Raw genomic sequence first — 20,886 nt, forward strand, 5'->3', positions numbered from 1 at the left:
ACCGGACAAGTTGCGGTGGATGGAAAGAACGTGCTTGCCAATATGGAAAGAACACATCCCTAAACTAACATGGGTAACAGCGATGGAGAAACCCTTCAAGCTACAAAGTGAAATACAAAACGAACTATGTTTCAAGGGAGAAGGAAAAATGGCAATGGGAACGAACAAGAACTGTAACAAAACACTCACCATCCCAGATATGAAAAAAGGAACAGCAGCACTAATGGACACATACTGGGTATGCGGAAACAAGGCGTACTTGCACCTTCCCCAATCATGGAGTGGTAGCTGCTCAATGGCCACTCTGCATTCAACACTAATGGTGATTCCAGAAAGCCACATTGACAGAAGTAACATGATGAAAGGAGGCTTGAACCAGGATGTAGCTTCTCCAACTACACAAGCGCACCTTTATGTCCTGTCCTCCGGAGGGAAAGGAGAAGAGCTCTCAAGGAACAAGCGAGCCTCGAACTACATATCGCAAGCATCATCTGATTTATTGGCACAGATCCCAGACAGGTATCGCCTGTTCAGCTCCGTGGAAACATTCTTTGCCTCGCTAGTATCAAGTGTCCAAGCAAGAGCAAATGCAAAATGGCTCCAGATCACACGGTGGGAACTGATCCAGTTGGCCAATGACACTGAAGAAGGGTTCAACATAATAAAGGTGGAACTACGAGCTCTGCGACTAATGACCATGCAGAACAGGTATGTTCTAGACCTGTTAACAGCGATCGATGGAGGTGTTTGCCAAAAAATAGGAAGTGCGTGCTGCACGTTCGTACCTTCCGAAGACGCAGAAAATGGGTCCCTGTCCCACGTTATTGAAGCAGTACATAACCTGGGCGAGAAGATGAAAATGGAAGGTGGAGCTGAGGATAGCTCGTGGTTCGACAATATCTTCTCTTGGGTTCCCTCATGGCTTGGAGTGACAATGAAGTTCCTGATACCAATAGTGGTGATCGTCCTTGTGATGTTCTGCCTGTGCCAGGTGGGCCTCCGATGTTGTGCTAACGCAGTTCCTAACGGTGCAATGATGATGGTGACAATGGGCAACTCTGGTGGTACAATTAAGGCAACACAAGAAGTACATGTGCAGACAGGAGCAGATAACACCCCCAGGTACCAGTTAGTGCCTATGTGCCGTGATAAGTTCATAGTAGATAAACTATGGCACACCACTATCAAAGAACCGCGAGACGTAGAACTGGAATGGTATGAGGAGGTCTGGGTAGATCTGGAAGAAACTGGCGACTGTATATATTTAACATGTACACCAGACGAGTATGCTAGGAGAGGTGAGAGTTTAAGGGGGGTGTGCAGAGCATGGATGCCTATAAAAGGAACCCCTGCATGGGATGACGCAGTGATAGAGGAACAAGAGTGTAGAAGATTGGAAGAGCTAAAGAATTCGTTACTTTAGTAACGAAAGGGGGGAAATGTAGGGGAGGAATGGCCGCGAGGCCCTCCTCACCTACAGCTTCCTCCCCAGGTGAGGACCATGACTCGGTGGGCGCCCCCTCATGCCACCCGGGCCCAGGTGGAGGAGGATTCACCCGCCGACGACATTGCCCACACGTATCCTTTCCTTGCATTTACCAAAAATTAGTTAGGCCTAGACGCCATCTTGCCTAGCAAACATGGTGTGAGTTCAGCACACTGTAACGAGGCCCCCACCTTTGGAGGGCCTTTCATGCATCTCTGCCGCCTCAGCAGCCCTGGCAGATCCGCTGCGAGCGCGTTCCCATGAGAAAGTCGGAGATGAGCTAAACCCGAGATGCCAACACGGCAACATTCTATCAGTCACAATGTAATATTGCACCCCGTATGACCCAGACCGCAAGGCCGGGGTAACGGGGAAAAAGCTGAAGCATCACTATCTGAAGAAGGTAGAAAACAATTCAAGTATTGGTATTAATGAACTACCTCTGTTTAAAATGTGTATAAACTATAAAAATGTAACGTTATATGATATCCCTCCAGGTCTGGACTAATGCTGCTATAACCACGGAGAAAGATGTTGACCAAACGTGTAACCTCTATCTGTAAAAGTGTTTTTCAATAGTATGTAGAAACTTGAACTCATATATGTTTTCTGAATCACCCAAAGCGGCGAGCATCAATCTCTGTAGGCCATAACCTAGATATCCCTCGTATAACGTCTAATGTACATACAATACGCACACAATGTAGTGAATATAATGTTAGGTAATGAAAAGGTACCGGAACCGACTGTATTAAAGAAATGTGTAACGAAATTGAAATATATATGTGTGTCTAAATAACGTCAAAATAAGGCAGAACAGTATAAAACTTCTGCATTCACTGATCAGCAATGCACGAGGAAAATACCTTTGTGGATATATGCAAGGCCATTCCCTCTCCCACCCCACCAAGCCTGCCAGATAAAAAAGCTAAGACTTGTGCTGCGCTCCCTCACCTCCCCCAACCAAGCTGGCGTTACTTCAGAGAGTCAGAGGCCCCGGCGCCGCAACCAAGGCCACAGCCCGCCACCTGTGTTATTTACAGCACGGTAATAAACCCACGGTTGAACCCACTGATCTACCAGCACCCTCTCATAAATCCCACGAACCCCCCAAGAATCCTGACCCCGCGCAAGGACGATCCCCATCATTGGGACAAGACACAGAGACCCATCTATATAATAACTTCTAACGCAGCAGACAGACATGTATCATTCGGCCCAGGCCCCAGAGCCCCGTCCCGCGACCTAAAATACCGGTCAATAGGACACAGGTAAATCTCACCCCAACCGACAACCACCAGACCTCTCACGAGGTGCATTCCTCATGTGTTGCGTTTATTTTATAAGATAAGCTGCTAAAGCGATTTATTAATGAACTTAAATGTCGTTTTCTGAATAACTACAGTGTGCATGGCCTAGGGCAAATGAGACAGGAAAGGTATTCGTCATTGTCACAGGCTGCCCCAGCACATCAACACCGCGCGGATGACCTCAAGCCGGCCTGCCAGGCCCAACCCAACCCACGAGGCTGACCAGTGACGTCGTCACGCCAAGACCAACCCCGCTGCAGCAACACCTATAGTTAGTCGACGCCACCCAATCCCAATTAACTTGTGCCCCCTATAGTGTTTAGGTGTTGATGACGTTTTTTGTATTAGAAATACGCCTGTCTTTGCTATTGTCAGACAGAGCGCTCTCGTAGGTTGCAGAGTTCTTTGCATGCCTTATTTTTGGATAAACTCCCACTTACGCTCACCCGCACTCTGTCTTGGCCTTATTCCCACTGCGGGAGAGTCCCTTATTGTCTCTCATTGCGGGGAGGATCGTGCTGAATTGGGGGCGCTTCCTTTCATGACACACCACGTGTGTTTAGACACATGACATTTGCCATCTACCTCTATACACACTAATCGTTTTTGCTTTGGTAGATAGAGGCCACAAAATTCATAGGGGCAAGATGGCAAATGGTTCCTCGTGCAAACATGACAAATATTGGACTGCAAATGTAATCCTTGTTCTAATGAAAAAATCTGGTGACCGAAGCCCCATTACTCTCCACGAGGCCAGTGGTTGCGCTATACCGCCAATGAGGGGACAAAGCAAGCAATTACAAAGCCCTTCCGTTTTAGCTATACCGACCACTTAAATAGACCTCTCCTACACTCAATAATCCAGCGATGCGAGAAAAAAAGAGGATGGTGCATTCACACTAATAGGAATCCAAATTGCGCGAGCCATGGACAGAGCTCTGTGGAGTCATGCAACAGCCGCCAGAGCTCAGGGTTCAGAATGCCTTAATTCCAAGCGCCTTATCGAACAAGGCCGTGAAAACAGACGTTGCTTCTCAGTGACGTAAGGTCGTTGGTTACGAAGTGAGAAGTGTTGAAAAGGAACGCCCGCTGATTGGTTGCTGACCTGTATATCTCTGCTGTTGCATCAGAAGGGAATGGAACCCAACAGCACCCTTAGCCTATGTAACAAATGGATGCTGATGTCACAGCAGTGCCCAACAGGCGGGCAAGGCCAGAGTTTCACTGTGGGGAACATGAGACCATCCAGACATCAAGCCTTCATCCTCCACACCCTTGATCATCTTTCCGTGTATCTCAGATGAGCAACAGGTTTGTTTTTCAAACATATTTTAACATGTCTTGGTAGTTGAGCAGAAAATGCAGGCTACTTGAAAAGGAAAACTTTATTTTGTTTGGTTTAAATCTTGATGTTTGGTAAAGAGAAGCCTACTGCCCGCTCATCTTGTAGTGAGTAAATTAAAACCCCTCCTAACACACCTTTTCACATGTGTCTCTGTCCCAGAGAGAGTTCACATGCCAGCTTGACCCATTGGGTAGCCGACTCGACCTCTGTTGATGTTGTAACAAACTGCCGAAAAAAAAGCACCTAGAAGTCTGCTGATGCTCTCACGTTTCAAGAACAAGCCTAAAGGGTATTTGTAGCGGTCCTGTGACCCCGGCCTGACTTAAAAGTTCCAAGTGACATTTAGGACCTCCACCGCCTCTTCTTGCCCTGTTTAAGACATCTTGAAGTTGAACATTTGCTGTTGAAAATATTGCCGTTCCTCCCCACCCCCCTTTAGACTGAGAGCGCCTCTTTTATCGTGCTGTGTCTTCTCTTAAAGGGCTGGGTTATAGTGTTTTTGATTAGTACCTCTGTATTTCAATTGTCTCCAACTTTTATAGAACATTGTTTGGAGATTTCTGTTATTTTGGTACTGAAGTACTATTGGGATGCTTTTGTGCTTGACAGGATCCCTCTTGAAGAGTACAGCCTGCCCTTGATCCATGCTACCTTCAAGAGGCGAAGCGTAACATTCATGTTGTGCTTGTCCTCCTTTCTGATTGGGATCACTGCAAGTGTATTAGTAGTGTGGAGCTGAGCAGGAGTTTCAATTACTACTTATCCATGTGCTCCTGCAAAGCAGTGGTTATTTCCCAAAACTCTGAACTGCACATGCGGCAGCCAAGGCCACTATCTTCTGGTAGATTGTGTCTTGAATTTATAAAGCCTACACTTTGCATAGTGTTTTTTTCCCCTACAGGCTTCATTCACATTCTACAAAGTGAAGGTGGCATTTGTAGACATTCAGAACCTTGTACCTTTAATAAATATATGTATGGCGGCAACATGGACTACACCCCACATGTTTTTCAAGCATTTGGTACTTGGCCCCCATCTAAGGTCAAGCCACATGGGGGGAGCAGGTGAAAGACTTTGTCACTTTGACCCGGCCCGTTCCTACGCTCTTGTCACCTTCCCAATGAGCTGCATGGTGGTGGTGCCCAGTTGGCTTTTATGCGCTAGCTTGGTGCGTCACGAGACAAGGAGGGTGATTTTTTAACTACGTAGCGCTCCAACCTACCTCCCACATGGTATTTCAGAATTCCACTCTTATCCTCGCCCCGATCAGACAGCATGTGAGCATCCATATGTGAGTGGTGCCAGAGAGTGTGAATGGTAGCGTCATAGCATATTAGGTCCTGGTGTGCAGCCGTCCAGCAAACAAGGCTGCATTCATCAACAACGGGATGTTTCACAGCAGCATGTAAACTGGAAAAGGACTTCTGATGCTGACAGGAAAACTCGGTTATCCTTAGAAGCATTGCCCTCTCTTTGTTCAAGGATACTGCATACAACCCTGCTAAATGAGGCAGCACTGGCATCTATGCCCTGATGGCACCAATGTGCTGTGACTACTTCACACACACTTCCCAAAACTCTGAACTGCACATGCGGCAGCCAAGGCCACTATCTTCTGGTAGATTGTGTCTTGAATTTATAAAGCCTACACTTTGCATAGTGTTTTTTTCCCCTACAGGCTTCATTCACATTCTACAAAGTGAAGGTGGCATTTGTAGACATTCAGAACCTTGTACCTTTAATAAATATATGTATGGCGGCAACATGGACTACACCCCACATGTTTTTCAAGCATTTGGTACTTGGCCCCCATCTAAGGTCAAGCCACATGGGGGGAGCAGGTGAAAGACTTTGTCACTTTGACCCGGCCCGTTCCTACGTTCTTGTCACCTTCCCAATGAGCTGCATGGTGGTGGTGCCCAGTTGGCTTTTATGCGCTAGCTTGGTGCGTCACGAGACAAGGAGGGTGATTTTTTAACTACGTAGCGCTCCAACCTACCTCCCACATGGTATTTCAGAATTCCACTCTTATCCTCGCCCCGATCAGACAGCATGTGAGCATCCATATGTGAGTGGTGCCAGAGAGTGTGAATGGTAGCGTCATAGCATATTAGGTCCTGGTGTGCAGCCGTCCAGCAAACAAGGCTGCATTCATCAACAACGGGATGTTTCACAGCAGCATGTAAACTGGAAAAGGACTTCTGATGCTGACAGGAAAACTCGGTTATCCTTAGAAGCATTGCCCTCTCTTTGTTCAAGGATACTGCATACAACCCTGCTAAATGAGGCAGCACTGGCATCTATGCCCTGATGGCACCAATGTGCTGTGACTACTTCACACTCAACTCTTAAGAAACTTTGCAATACGCACTGATGTTGCCCCTGAGTTGTGCTCAGGCAGCCACCCCCCACGATAATACTATTAAACCTTGTTCATTTCCTCCTCTGACTTTTATACTTCAATGTACGTCAGCTATGATGTCATCCTACATGGCAAATAATAAACCCTATTGGATGGTTTGGTTTGGGGAACACTATATATTTATAACTTCTATAAGTGTTAGTAACATCATCGGCTGCCCCTCATCTGGCAGGCATTACTTGGACTCTCCACTAATTACATATAATACAGATTATAGCAGCATAACAGCCGTGCATTGGTCTCTGCAACATTGTATGTTCACCATTGCATAGGACCTTAAAATTGGTTGGCATTCTCACCCAACTTTGGACATTCGGTTTGTTAGCATCACGTAAGCACAATGAAACTCAGGTGCAGAGAACGGCGTCAGACTACTGCTCAATTGCCCCATCAGTCTACCATCTGTCATCAGGCAAGCCTTCAGCCAAGGCCTCTTCCTTGTACTTGACCTTGCTGGATGTTCTCTTCACTGGAAATTTCAAGGGAGTATGGGTAGATCACTATCTTCAATTATAGCTTAATGAATAGGTCTTGTTTTCGAGTCTTGAATCACATGTGAGGAGACCACGATTTTGTCCATCTCGCCTTTTTATATATTGCTATTAGATTCAATTATTTTGGGTATCATTATCCTCTCCCTGTCTATAAGCATTGACCCGAAGCCCAACAGAAAGCTCAGAAAGAACATGCCACACTGCAGTTTTGCTCAAGCTGAAATAGAAAGGAGAGAAATGTCAGATATGAGAGAGTAAGACAGATAGGACTGCAAGGCTAAAATGACAAACAGAGGCTGTACCTTCCTTGAATCAGGAGGAAACTGAAAACCTAGAACCTGCTTGGTTCCAAATCCCCTGTTGAAGGGACAAGTAGACAACCTCTTCAAGTCTAAAGAGAAATGGACACCCATCGCACAACCACAAATATGACAGAAACCAACATGAACAAGATAGCAAGGGAGGTGTGAATGGAGGGTAGCCAGATCCATTAAGAACCATCAAAAAGAAACAGTATGTCAAAATGAAAATTATGCTAAAATGCAGAAGATCGTTCCAAGATCAGTTCTACAGAAGAAGGTATGGCGAGGGGTACGAAAAATACGGAAAGGTCCAATTCCACTTAATCTGTTATTTCAAAATGCATTTTTTTCCAAAATGAAAACTTTGCAGCACACCTCTGTGCGTATTTGGAGCTATGACGTCTCAATCAGCCCCTAACCATGACTAAAGACTACAGACACCACTTCCGAAAGAACCACATTTGACTTACAATGCGGTATAAAAGCCTAAAAAATGCAGGTATCAGCTCTATTACATGCACTTTTTATTTTGGCATCATGGTCAACCAAGACACAGAGAAATAATGTAATTTACCCGGATGACCCACATTTGTCAAACAATCAGGCTGAATTAGGGCAAAGTTTGCTTGGGTGGCCAGCCAAAAACATAACATTGAGGCAGCATCGTTTTCACAACCACTCATTTGTGGGGGTAGAAGGGCTCTGCCCCCTTACTTTGGGTGAAGAGATAAATGTTTAGATTACCATCCTAATGTACATTTAGAATGTTAATCTAAACGTAAATCTGTCACACAAAGCACTGTGCTTTGTTCACAGATGGGACTGTGCTGCCTGCCTCTGAGCAGGGTTGCAACGCCACACTATTTTTCTTTTCTTTTGCTTTTGTAATGCTCATCACTGGGGGTTCAATGAAAGAGATCTAGAGCACAATAATGAGAGGCCGAAGGGGCATAGACAGTATGGCTCCCCCCCTCTTATTACTGAGTTAACAGCTTTTGCATGCACGGCCCAACTCTAACCAACAGGATTAGAGCCATCTCCTGTGAGTTAGTGTGTTCAGAGGAGAAGAATCATAGGGCTCAATGGGAATGGGGAGGATGGTAGCAGCGGTACCGTTCATAACAGTACCGTTGCTACCATCCTGTTCTGGTCGCAGGTGCTGCTCTGCACGCCTGGTCTGACCAGCTGTCCAGAGCGGCACTCGCAAGCAGAACTCGTAATGTGGCGGCATGGTAACAACGGCGCCGGTATTACTACCAGCGACGTTGTTGCCTTACCGCCACAGATGAAATGAGGCCCAATGAGTGCTCTTTCATGGCCATACTGGATTACATTGGTGCAACCAGTCTGGGTACATTGTTTTACTGTGGCATTCATTTCTTACTGGCAATGCCAACAGGAGCACGTGCTTATTTTTTTCAAATTATTATGAATTTGTTAACCAATGACAACATTACATAGCATACATTTGACAAACAAATTCATCTTAATCAATCATAAACATTTACAGATTCCACATTTTAAAAACCTGATTAAATGTTTTTCATACATAAACAACTTTAACAACATTTTAAAATTCAAACTGAAGAGAACTATTTTTAGACCTTAAAATAGTTCAGTTTTTCCTTATTTGAATCCAATCCCAAAAGCTTTAAAACAGTAATAGCCAAAGATATTTCATTTCCACTCTTCGTTCTATACAAGAAATCTTTGGTCTCCCGCCATGATCTGTCGTGGGTATATTGAAAAAACAGCTCTAATCTAGTGCTCCCCTGCGCTACACATTTGGATATGATATTTGCTCTGGAGTGCATCAGATCACTTATTTTACGTAGACAACAACCATACGGTAACAGGTTTTTAAAAAAATCTAACACCAAGAATTTCTCCTGTGTTAATAACATTCATTCTGTGCTGAAGAAATTGCGACCTCCAATACGGATTCAGAAATCTTTCAAGATATTTAGGCAATGTACCCATAGTTCATCTCCCACAGACATACTCCTGTACAACATGTACGTAGGTTTTCATCTTGGCAATGGTATTTATCCAGTCATGTTCAAACAGAACTCTTTTCGCCTTTACTGAGTCTGAACATAAGATAGATTTCTATATTCTATATTCAGATTTCATAGTGCCAAAAGGGTGTCTGCATAGCTTGAAAAACAGATTTAATCTCGATTTAAGAGTGACTTTTTTATGGATATCTACAAGTAGCAAGCCCAAAGAAGGCTGTTAGATATTCCTGTACATTGTTAAGATCTTCCAGTTGTACCAACCCTTTAAAGAAACCAGACCCAACCCGTATCGCAGAGCTACTATTGGAACGCATGGTGGTAATTCCAGGGCCCTCTTCCAGGTAATTGATTCCAATGGGTCCCATTCAAGGTTACGTGCTAAATAGTTCATTTCAGGCCATACAATAGTGAGGGTACCACCTTGAGTTTATAACACTCTATTAAAGGCCATATTCTGAATCAACAGTATTTTTCTTTAGCCATTTCAGATGTGCATCGCTTTGAGTTGCTTTGGATCTTAAGCGATTGAGTACTGTTGACTTAGATGCTCTAGATTCATCTTCTCTGTTGGAATGATTACAGTTGTGTCCAAACTCCAAGTGAATGCAAATGGCTTTTTCTTGTTCCTACACAGGCAAATGATCTGGGTCTGTTTAATGTTAATAACCAAGTCACTTTCATGGGCAAGTTCAACTGTTGTATTAATCAAGCACTTCAATCCAATACAATTAGATCATCAGCGTATGATAACCAACTTGTTACAAAGGTGCTTATTTTTACCAACGCAAATACCATCCTCGCCAGCGGCTCCTCCAGATCTGACATGAGCAGATTAAAGAGGCAGGGTGCCAAGACACATCACTAGCGTAGCCCACGATGGATTGGCACTGGGCCTGTTAAGGCACCCTGTCCATTCAGTCTGACTGAGCCTGTACTGACGTGTTATTGTGCAAAATAACAAGTATTGCGAGTATATAAGATGGTACATTACTTTATCTCAGTTTTTCCCACAGGAGTTTTCAATGGATAGTGTCAAACGCTTGCGAGGAATCTATTGCCGCAATATTGATGGGGTGTGAGGGTTGAGCACTACTAGCAATTTCCTAAAGGCAATTGACCAGATAGGCATTTGTTAAAGTACTCATACCCTTCCTGAACAATGTCTGCCTTTTGCTTAGTTGATTCATGACATTAGCCATTTCAGGATCAGTGAAGCAAACATTTTTCTCTCAGGATAGCTGGATCTGTCTGCCCTGTCCTCTTTCTTGTATATGGGAATGATAGTTGCTTGAGACCAAGTGTGAGGGAACCTTTGCATAATCAATATATTTCTAAAGAGCACGTAAAGCATGCCAGACCATACCCAAGGATCCAATTTATTAATAAGTCTGCTTGGACCTGGAGCACCTGAATTGGATGCATTTTTGATTAATTGCTCAATCTACAGGGAATCAAATTGGAAATCCCATACACAGTATTCTGGAAGAGCCTGGTAGGCACATAGTATGGAGCCATGTAGGTTTTTAATGTGCTTAGTTCCAGCTTCTTCAGTCACTGAATTAGCTCGTAGACTATCCTGCGTGGTACACCGATCATTTATTATTGACCAAAAATTCTGTGAGTTATTGATTGTCACTATTTTGATCATTTGTTCACCCTGCTTCCTTTTGAATCAATGCGATATGAGCCTGTTTTTATAGTCTTGTTTTGCTCATTTGAATTTCTCTAACAATAAATATGTTGGAAGATTAGCACATTGCAACTTTCTAACTTCTTATCTTAAAGCTCTCTACCACGACTGAGTGTCTGAGTCAAAGTAGAATTTCATAAAGGTGACTGGGGAGAAAAAATCATACTTTCCCTCGATTGACGTGGTCAATAATAAATGTTTGCTCATACTAGCCAACTTTGGCCAATTACCTATTTTTTTGTCTAACTCAATGTCCCTTAATATTTGCGATGAGGTTGGTTTGATAACCCTGCCTTGATGCAGGAGGATCAATTATAAAGCTCACTAGCAATATTCAATGATCACTCAGGGATTCCTTAGTTACTTTGAATGTTGTGCACTGGTTAAACAAAGTGGGAGACACAACCACATACTCCATACAAGAGAAAGTACTATTGCCATACCATGTGGGATTATTTGGAATATTCCCCAATATGTTTCTGTTTAGTATCTTTAAATTCCACATTAACAATAATAAAAGGCCACATGTATGTTTGTCTGATACCGCCATGTGCAGTAGAGGCTGCCCGAACGCACAGAATGGTGCGCTGGAGGGAGCAGTTGCTTTAGGATATACAGTGGTCCAATTTGCATAGCTTTGCCTGTTGTCACAGCTAGAGGGAGCTGTAGAATTAGGATATATAGTGGTCCAACTGTGTGAATGAAAACCTGCACTTTGGCCCGTGTACGTGTACTAGTTTTAAATACATTTTTCAATTTGTCCCCATTACCTTTATTCTTGCTCCTATCTCAAGTGCCTAGACCATTACCAGACATTCAGAGTTCAAATCTCCCGCGAAGATAATGTTAGTTCCTACCCTATCAACTATTATATTCTCACCCATCTTGGAAAGGTGTGCTAAAAATGACTCTATGTTCAACAGCACTGTGTTCCAATACATATTAACTAAGTAGAGGGGGTTAGCCTTACACATTGACTTAGACAATACTTTTGCATTAAGCAGCCCATAAATCACATTTGAAATGATTTCCACGGATTCCTATGTTGTTGTTTTCATTAAAGTCAAAAGGCCTCCCGATGCACGCCCCCCATCCATGGCATCACCAATTGTTGCACTGAAACAAAAGCATCCACAAATATATAATTGGTCTGCCATGTTTCTTTGAGCATTATGATGGTATTTACAGAGAATAAAAGCTTTACTTCATCATGCTCCATGAAACTCCTGTGCCTGCTTGTTTTCCAGACCAATATGTCCAAATTAGCTTTTTCAGTGGGAGTGCTAAAGACCAGTTTCAGATTTTCCAAGTTTTCTGAAGTTGGAAGAAAGGGATCTTGGTCCTCCATCTCCAATCCGTTGCATCTTGATTGCCGGCTTTAACAATGGAATCAGTAAACTGGAATGATCTCTGTGAGTTAGACGAGTTCTTGCAAGTGATTGTACTTGACTTCCCCATTTTCATTGGATGTGCTGCCCAAGCCTCAGTTAAATACTTCCTTAGATGATTAACACAAGGGCCCACAAGGGACCAAGTCTTTGCCGATTGTTCTCAGCTGTTCTACTTCCGTTAGTAGCATTTTAGGCACTATTTGTTAGTTGATGGTAAGCTCAACCAAATCTGTCCTTTCATCATTTGGAAAGAACACTCTGTCTATGTATAAAATATATCATAACACTATGCTTACTCTCTTCTCTTCACCATTACACAATTAGAGTGCAGCTACACCCCTCGATCAATTCGGCCTTGCTACTCACATACGAACACTATCCCATGAACACCTCATCATTCTAATAAAACACAGCTATATCCCACGACAAACCGGCCTAGCTGCACACATAAGCGTACCACAGGCCTAACGCAGCCAGAACCCAGTTTTGGTGCCCACCTATCCAGACTGCACACATTGAACCGATATCAATACGACCACACCTAATGCTAGGATGCAGCTACCATCAGGCAATTACATCTCTGCACACTTATCTGGTGCACCCAAGCACCCTTCGACACCCTACTCTCTCAACTGACCTGGACTATGGTCCCCAAGGGTGTTCAACTTACCAGAGCTTGGAGGTCATACCAATGATATATAGAGCGCTATATTAATGTCAAATAACTGTGGGAGGTTTTGTCTTTTGGGGCAAATTCTAGATTTGGCGTTATTTTCTTACCATAGTAATTTGGCGGTAGACTGGCGGTAAACTGGCCTTACCATTAAAGATAGTTCAGTATTACCCTATTTTGGTGATAATATAGTGTTAGCTTATATTGGCAGTAATTTAGTAGTATCTTATTTTTGGTGGTATTTCTAGAATTAACTTATTTTTGTGGTATAGTGTTGAGCATATCTTTTATACTATCGCCCCATCATAGAACAAACTTTCCCTCATTACAATTGTGACCCACTTTTGGCTGGCTGCAGGTACTCCATGGACCTAGCACCTTTAGGGAACCCAGTGAGTTTATTTAGAATGCCACTTATTGCATGTAACTCGTGTTACTGACTTATTTACATTCAGTAACCTATGTGCACTGGGGCACCGCCTTCTCTTCCGCATGCAGAGAAAAGCGCATTCAAAGCACATAAACACACCTTCCTACCTTGCATATAGATATATATATATATGCTCTTCCTTGTTTACTACCTTAGCTTTGGCGATAAAATGGCAAATACTTTACCGCTCTGGCATAAACATCAAACCCTTATGATTTCCCTTTCCCTTGAAAAATGACCAACAGACGCATGAAATGATGCACAAAGGAAATACCCAATCTACTTTTAGTACACAATGTATTACACAATCATAATAACAAGGTTACATTATGTGATTTTACAACCATTTGCTCTTACCACATTGGTCACAGCATCGAGCCTACAAAAGATAATAAAATCTTCTACTGCTCCTCTATAATTTTCGGTCTTCACTCATCTCAGCTTCCCCCTCTTAAATCTATATACCACTCTGCCATTCGAACCCTCTGTCTCCTTACCTCCCGTGACTCCATTTCCTCTTCGCTCTCGCGACTAGGCTGGCTACCTTTCCACCTACAACTAAAATTCCACTTTCTCTGCCTTGTTTTCAAATCCCTTCATGGTATTGCCCCTCCTTATCTCTCCTCCCTTCTCTGCTTCTACTCCCCCTCTCACTCCCTTCGTTCTGCTGACCACTTCCTGCTCTCTGTACCTCTTTCCCCTTGCGCTTCCTCCCGGTTCCGCTCTTTCCAACTTCTTGCTCCTCTGCATTGGAACTCTCTCCCCCTCTCAATCCGCTCTTCCACTACCCTCATCTCATTTCGCACTTCCCTTAAATCCTTCTTCCTCCATTCCCCACCTCGAAGCCCCCCTGCCCTCTCTACTCCCCCCGTCTTTCCCCTCTTCTAATCCCTCCCCTCCCTTTCCACCTTCCCTTTTCTATTTTACACTCTCTCTCCCTTCATTCTACTCTCACTCAATCCTTCCCCGCCCCTCCCTTCACTCTCCTGTTCGCACTCCACTTCTCCCCCCTCTCAGTCAATTGCTCTTTGCACTGTTTTGTTGTTGAATGATTCCAGTTGCCACTTTGCTCACATTGTTATTTGTTGTTATTACTCTGTATTTTGTTGTTCCATTGTACAGCGCCTTGGTGTAAAGCGCTCTATAAATCAATCATTCAATCAATCAATCAATCAATCAATCAAAATAAAAACAAGCACATTGCAAATGCAACTATGCAGTGAGAAATCTGACACATTTTATTTTTAACCCTAACTCGCTACACTGTCTGGCAAAAAATACATAATTTCTCATTCATATTTTCCGCACCCCTCACTTGAAAACTAACTCACTCAGACATGCAAAGTCTGAATTTATTTCTGCCAAGACCTTATCAGTGCAACCTCACAGACACAGAGTTCAGAACTCCTCTAGTTTCAATGCCAGCAACCCGTCCTCTTTTGTTTTTTATGGGCTGCCAGCTGTTTTCAAAGCTGCATCCAAGGAGACACCGGCAGCATCCGAATCCCTGGAAGGACTGTTTGCATTCAGATCCCCAGCAGCTCTGCCTACTTTCCCCGGTCCAGCTGATTAAAAAAAACTCTCCCTGTCTGTCACTCTTAGGTCAGCCCTCTCTGACATCAGCTCTTCCACCTCTTGATTCCTACCAATCAAATAACAAGGATGTCCTGCACTAGCTCCTTGCCTGTTAGAACAATGAAGGCTTCAGTGTAAAATGGTTTAATCTAGTTCCTGCTGGTGCATATTTCTCCAATATTTCTCCTCTCCACAGATATGTTAGAGGAACAGTTAATGGGTTAGTGGGACAAATTAGTATAGGATTAGTTATTTATATATTTCCAGTGCAGTTCCACACAGAGAAAATCACCCCATCTGTACATACGCACATTTTCTGCATTTTAAAATGACAGCACATTGTGCTAAATGTTTCTGAAACTAAACCCATTTTGCTAGTTTGGCTAAATGCTTTTCCAAAAATTAATGCTTGCTGGCTTCGTGCTGAAAAGCTGTGTCTTGCACCTATTTTGAAATGGCTGCATTTACATACTAAACTAATCCCTGTTAACTCTTTTTGACTCTGCACACGTGCCGTTGTTTTCACAAATATGTCATGCATGAATATTTCCCTACATACCCTCCATTTTCTGACAATTCTGGCTAACAAACCCATAATTGGAGGAAACACGTATCAAACTCTAAAATGTATGCGTCCCGGGACATCTCTCCTTCCCCATTGTTGCCAGATGAATCACGGTTGAAATAATACCATCTTAATGAAATGAACATTTAAGCATTTTACAACAAATCATTGTTTAACTGTAACATAAAAATGAAATAGAACCCAAATTCGGCATATTAGTCCTCACACACAAGTGCATGTGATCTAATAGCATATGTGCATATCTCTGATTGACCCGCACATTTCCATGTGTATTTTTGAATCATAGTCTTTGTCTATTGTATTTTATGGAGTAAACAGTTCTCATTAATGTGTATGCATCACAACAAAACAATAAAATAAAATAATTAAATAAAATAAGTAAATAAAATAACAAAATGGCTTAAAATTACAAATATTCAATTTCCACTGTCTCCAGTTCAAGTCTCACTGGGTCAAGCACAGCACAATACTATGCCCCACCAGCAATGCTGTGGAATTAAGTTCAACTGACCACTGTTCCTTTGATGGCATTCACCATCTTCAGGACCACACCTCTGAGATGTCCTGATCACCGAACTTCCATACTCGCATCCTTTTCAGTGGAATCCCTCTGGGCCGGCGCTCATGGGCCTTTTCCACAGAAATCCTCTCTTTTGGCATCTCAACTATTTATCTTCACCTCCATACTTCGGTCCAGAAGCTTTCCTGGGTCCTTGTTCCTGCGGTCTGCGGTCCAGCGGTCTCTGGTCCAGCGATCTCCGGTCCCTGTCAGGACAATTCGTTATTTACATCTAAATTGAATAGAAAAGAACAGATTAAGTACATAGCACAAAATAAATTTGCATCCCTTTCACCACTCAGCCAAAAATAAAAATGTTCTTTTAAGCCATGATGACTTATCACTTTTAGAACCTGCAATTAAACACACATTAGAGAAAAACAACAATATTTACATCTCACATTACTATACATCACAATAATTTTCATGCAGCATAATTTTACCACACTGTACCAGAGTAAGTTAACCTAATTCAGCACCTTCCATTAATGCATAGTATCACACTTCCTTTTTTCCAAATGTGACATTTCCATTTGTATTTACTTCTACACTTAACTATATCTCTGATTTCTCATGGAGTGAAACACACACCATCTTATCATTAGGTTACATGCATTATGAAACTGCACTACAATGCATTCGCTAACATTAAACATACTGTGCTCTCCATTCTTTAAGACAACTTTCTTTTTTATGCAACCAGTACACTTAACCCATCTCCATCTGCTCAAGTCACCTGATTTCATCCTTTAGGTGACAGAGCTTAATTTGGTTAACATGGACAAACTGCTCTGTCAACATTTAACCCTCTGTCTTTAATATTGTATACACTACGGGGGATATCTTATCTACAATCTCAAATGCTCGTTGCCATGCTACAAGGAATTTTGAATTTTTATGCTTGTTTTTACCAAAATGGAATTTGTATACCCGATCTCCTATGTTATATTCTCTCACAGATGTCTTTTTTTTTTATCATAATAGGACTTTGCGCTTTCAGCAGCGCTTTCGAAATTTTGCTGTGCAAATGCAAATGCTTCCTCAATTCTTCCACACACTTGTGAACTGTAGATGCACTCACAAGTGTTTGCTCATGCGTCCTGTACAATAAATGTTGTGGCAGTACCATTTTTCTTCCTGCCAACATCTCATGAGGACTGGTACCTGTTGCTTTAGCAGGAGTTGACCTAAAGGCCATTAACACTAAAGGTACACATAAATCCCAACTAGAACCTGCCTCTGCCACAAACTTCTTTAGTATCTCCACGACAGATCTATTGCTTCTCTCTACGTTCCCCGAAGAGGCGGGCCGATATGAGATATGCAATTTCCTTTTTAACCCCAATATCTGCCACACCTTGCTCATCAAAGTGCTTGTGAAATGACTTCCTCTGTCTGACTCTATTCTTTGGGGTAACCCAAATCTGGAAAATATGTGATTTACCAGTAATGTAGCTGCTGTTTGTGCACTACAATCTGGCACAGGAATGCATTCCACCCATTTCGACATTAAACATACCACCGTCAATAAATATCGGTTTCCCCTACCTGATCTCTTTACAGGCCCTACATATTTGATTTGTAAATCCGACCATGGAAGGGTAAAACCTCTTTTCATTAATGGAGCTCTATGCATTGGTGAAGCAGGTTTCAATTGTGCACATACCAGACACCCCCAGGTATATAATTCCACAACTTGGGACATGTGTGTCCAGTAAGCATAATATTTTAGTATTTCTAAAGTTTTTGTGAACCTCTGTGTCCTGCAGTTATCACATCATGTGCATGGTGTAACCTTAGCCCTCTGAACGAAAGAGGTACCACTCACTGTATCTGCCCTGTTATGGATTCCCTGATCATCAGACCATCCTGAAGTTTAATTCATTTTTTGTTCTTTAATAACACTCTCAACTCTTCGTTTCCTGTACAATAATTTTCAGTTAAGGGATTTTGTTCGGGGTCTATCAAATGATTACAATAAACCCCCAATACTGGGTCTTCTTTTGTGCCTTAATCAAATCCTGATCTGGCGTATCATTACTCTATTGCACTGCAGGTTGTTCAACATCTTTTGGAGCTTTGGAGCATGTAACTGCATCTACTTGTATTTCACCAATTAGGTGTTCAATGGGCAACAATTCTCGTATAAAAGCCCCAATCTTGGCCAATTGATCTGCTCTATCATTTCCCTCCTTATCCTCTCCTGGTGTTTTCAAATGTCCACGAATGTTCCTCCACTGTATTGTTAAACCATTCTCTGACACTAATTTGTCTATAGCTTGAATCATTGTCCCATGTTTAAGGGGATTTTTGTTATATGTGAGCATGCCTCTTGCTTTCCAGCCAGGCAAATATTCTACAAAGCTATTTCGTGCATAATCAGAATCAGTCACCAGGACAATTCCACTGAAATTGTTATCCACTGCAGTAGTAATTGCTTTATAAATGGCCGCTAACTCTGCTATCTGGCTACTCCTGGCTCCAATTCTCATTCCTATACTAGGAATGTACTCACATCTCAACCAGACATTTCCTATCCCTGACACAAACTGTTTATTACTGTCATTTTCAATGTGAAAAGCACACCTGTTGACATACACAACTGGCAAGTCTTTACACGTATTTTCATCAAAAGCTTTGTGTGGTGATTGTTCAAACTCCTGTACATTGGACTCCACCTCTATCTCATCTGAGACACACTCAGCCACACAGTCATGTAAATCTGCTAACCCTTGAGCAATTGGGCTCTTTTTATTTGGTCCGTATCTCACTTCTACAGGGAAACCCTGCAATGCCAATGTCCATGAAGTAATTCTGGGTTGCACTAGGTTGTCTGATCTAATCCTTTTACTTTGTAAAAACTGCAATGGTTGATTTGTCTCAATGATCACCTTTTCCCCTTGAATAATGGGATGAAAATGTTTCAATTCCTATACAGTGGTCAGAAGAGCCTTTTCACATTCACTGAATTTAGTTTCAACCTGAGAAAATACATTACTTGCATAGGCAATAGTTTTAAAATTCAAATCATGTTTTTGAGATAACACTGCTGACATCCACTGCTCAGTGAATCCTATTTCTACAAAAAAGTATTTATTCTTTGTGGGATATGCCAAGCATGGTGCGTTTATGAGACATTCCTTCAATTTAGCAACTGCCTCTGACTGTCCTTTTCTCATTGCCAGGGTGCATTCAGATTTCAACAGTTTAGTGAATGGTTGAGTGATTTCAGCATCATTTTCAATACATTTCCTGTTATATCCTGTCATTCCTAATAGACTTTTTAAACCTTTCATGTTTTTAGGATGTTTCAATTTCTGTATGGGCTCCACCTTTTTCTTTTGTGGATTTAACCCATATTCAGTTACTTTATTGCCTAAGAAATGCCTGTTTTTCTTGCACCATTAGACTTTCTGTAAAAATACTTTGGCACCCGCTTTCTGCAATTGGCCAAGTACATGTCTAATTTCATCAAAATGACTTCTCACACTTTCATTTTTTATCAGTAGATCATCTACATAAACTATGGTCCCTTTTCTGCTGCATCTGGCATAGCTTTTCTCAAAAATATGCCAAATTCACTCCCACTATTGACATACCCAAATGGTGATCTGGACCAAGCGTATTGCATTTTATCAAACGAAAATGCAAACAAATTCTGAATATCTTCTGCCAGTGGCACACACCAGTAACCGGATGTAAGATCTAACATGGTAAACACCTTTGACCCATGCACCTGAGCAAGGTCTTAATCAATGAACGGCAGCGGCCATCTAGACACTGGCACTCTTTTATTTAATTCCCTCAGGTCTGCACACAGACGCCATTGACCATTTGGGTTTAATACACCCAAAATGGGAGTGTTGGAAGTACTATGAATGGGCCTGATAATTCCCCTAGACTCTAAGTTTTTAATTATCTCTGTCAATGACTCCAAGCATGCCAGTGGCCATCCATATTGGTGCACAAATACCGGATTTCTACCACACCCTTCTGGTAATGTGGCAACATGTAAATCAGTTAGGCCGTAATCTTCACTATCACAGGCATCTGCTAACAGAATTTGCTCCTCTACCATTTTTGAAAATTCTTGGAAATCTCCAATGGAGGAACCTCTGTGCTTTCTTCCAACTGTGTGGCTGTATCTCTCTGCAGAGTTGCCACTTTTGAATATTTTGGAATATCAGCCTCCATTTCAATGTGCTGATTTCCTGTTTCATTTTCACTTAAGTCAAATAATATGCAATTCTCTTGGTGACAGCACACCGTCTCATTGGAATCATAAGGGTACAGGGACTGAATTTTGAACATCCGTTTGGGATGAGAATCCAGGGACTCTGGCAACACACCCTGTGCATCTACATATCTCTCAGGGATATTCCCAATCACCATATTGTTGAAATCTGCAGTATAATGTGATTTTTGTATTGCCATTACTAGCACAGAATTCTCTTCCAAGTAAATATCTTGACACCCTTTATTATCCACCATGATTTTGACGGACCCTTCCCCAATATCTACCAATGGGGTATATTCATAGTCCAGTCCTTGCTGTTTCATGGACTCATTCAAGCACCAAATGCATCTGAATCCTTCATTTGCTGC

General features: G+C 42.4%; 1 protein-coding gene across 3 annotated transcripts in view; it reads left to right on the plus strand.

Moving 5' to 3' along the window:
* Window positions 1-20,886, plus strand: part of CCDC27 (coiled-coil domain containing 27) — a 617,891-nt gene that overhangs the window by 139,055 nt on the left and 457,950 nt on the right. Inside the window, exon 1 of one of the 3 annotated variants that reach the window (XM_069610245.1) lies at window positions 3,968-4,107. The exons of the other annotated variants lie outside the window; for them this stretch is intronic. The gene's annotated coding sequence lies outside the window, so the exon portion shown is untranslated. Of the gene's footprint in view, window positions 1-3,967; window positions 4,108-20,886 lie in introns of those variants that run through there. 3 annotated transcript variants of the gene reach the window in all.

The sequence above is a fragment of the Ambystoma mexicanum genome, chromosome 8 (assembly GCF_040938575.1).
Source record: "Ambystoma mexicanum isolate Mex_15411 chromosome 8, UKY_AmexF1_1, whole genome shotgun sequence".
In the NCBI taxonomy this organism is placed as follows: Eukaryota; Metazoa; Chordata; class Amphibia; order Caudata; family Ambystomatidae; genus Ambystoma; species Ambystoma mexicanum.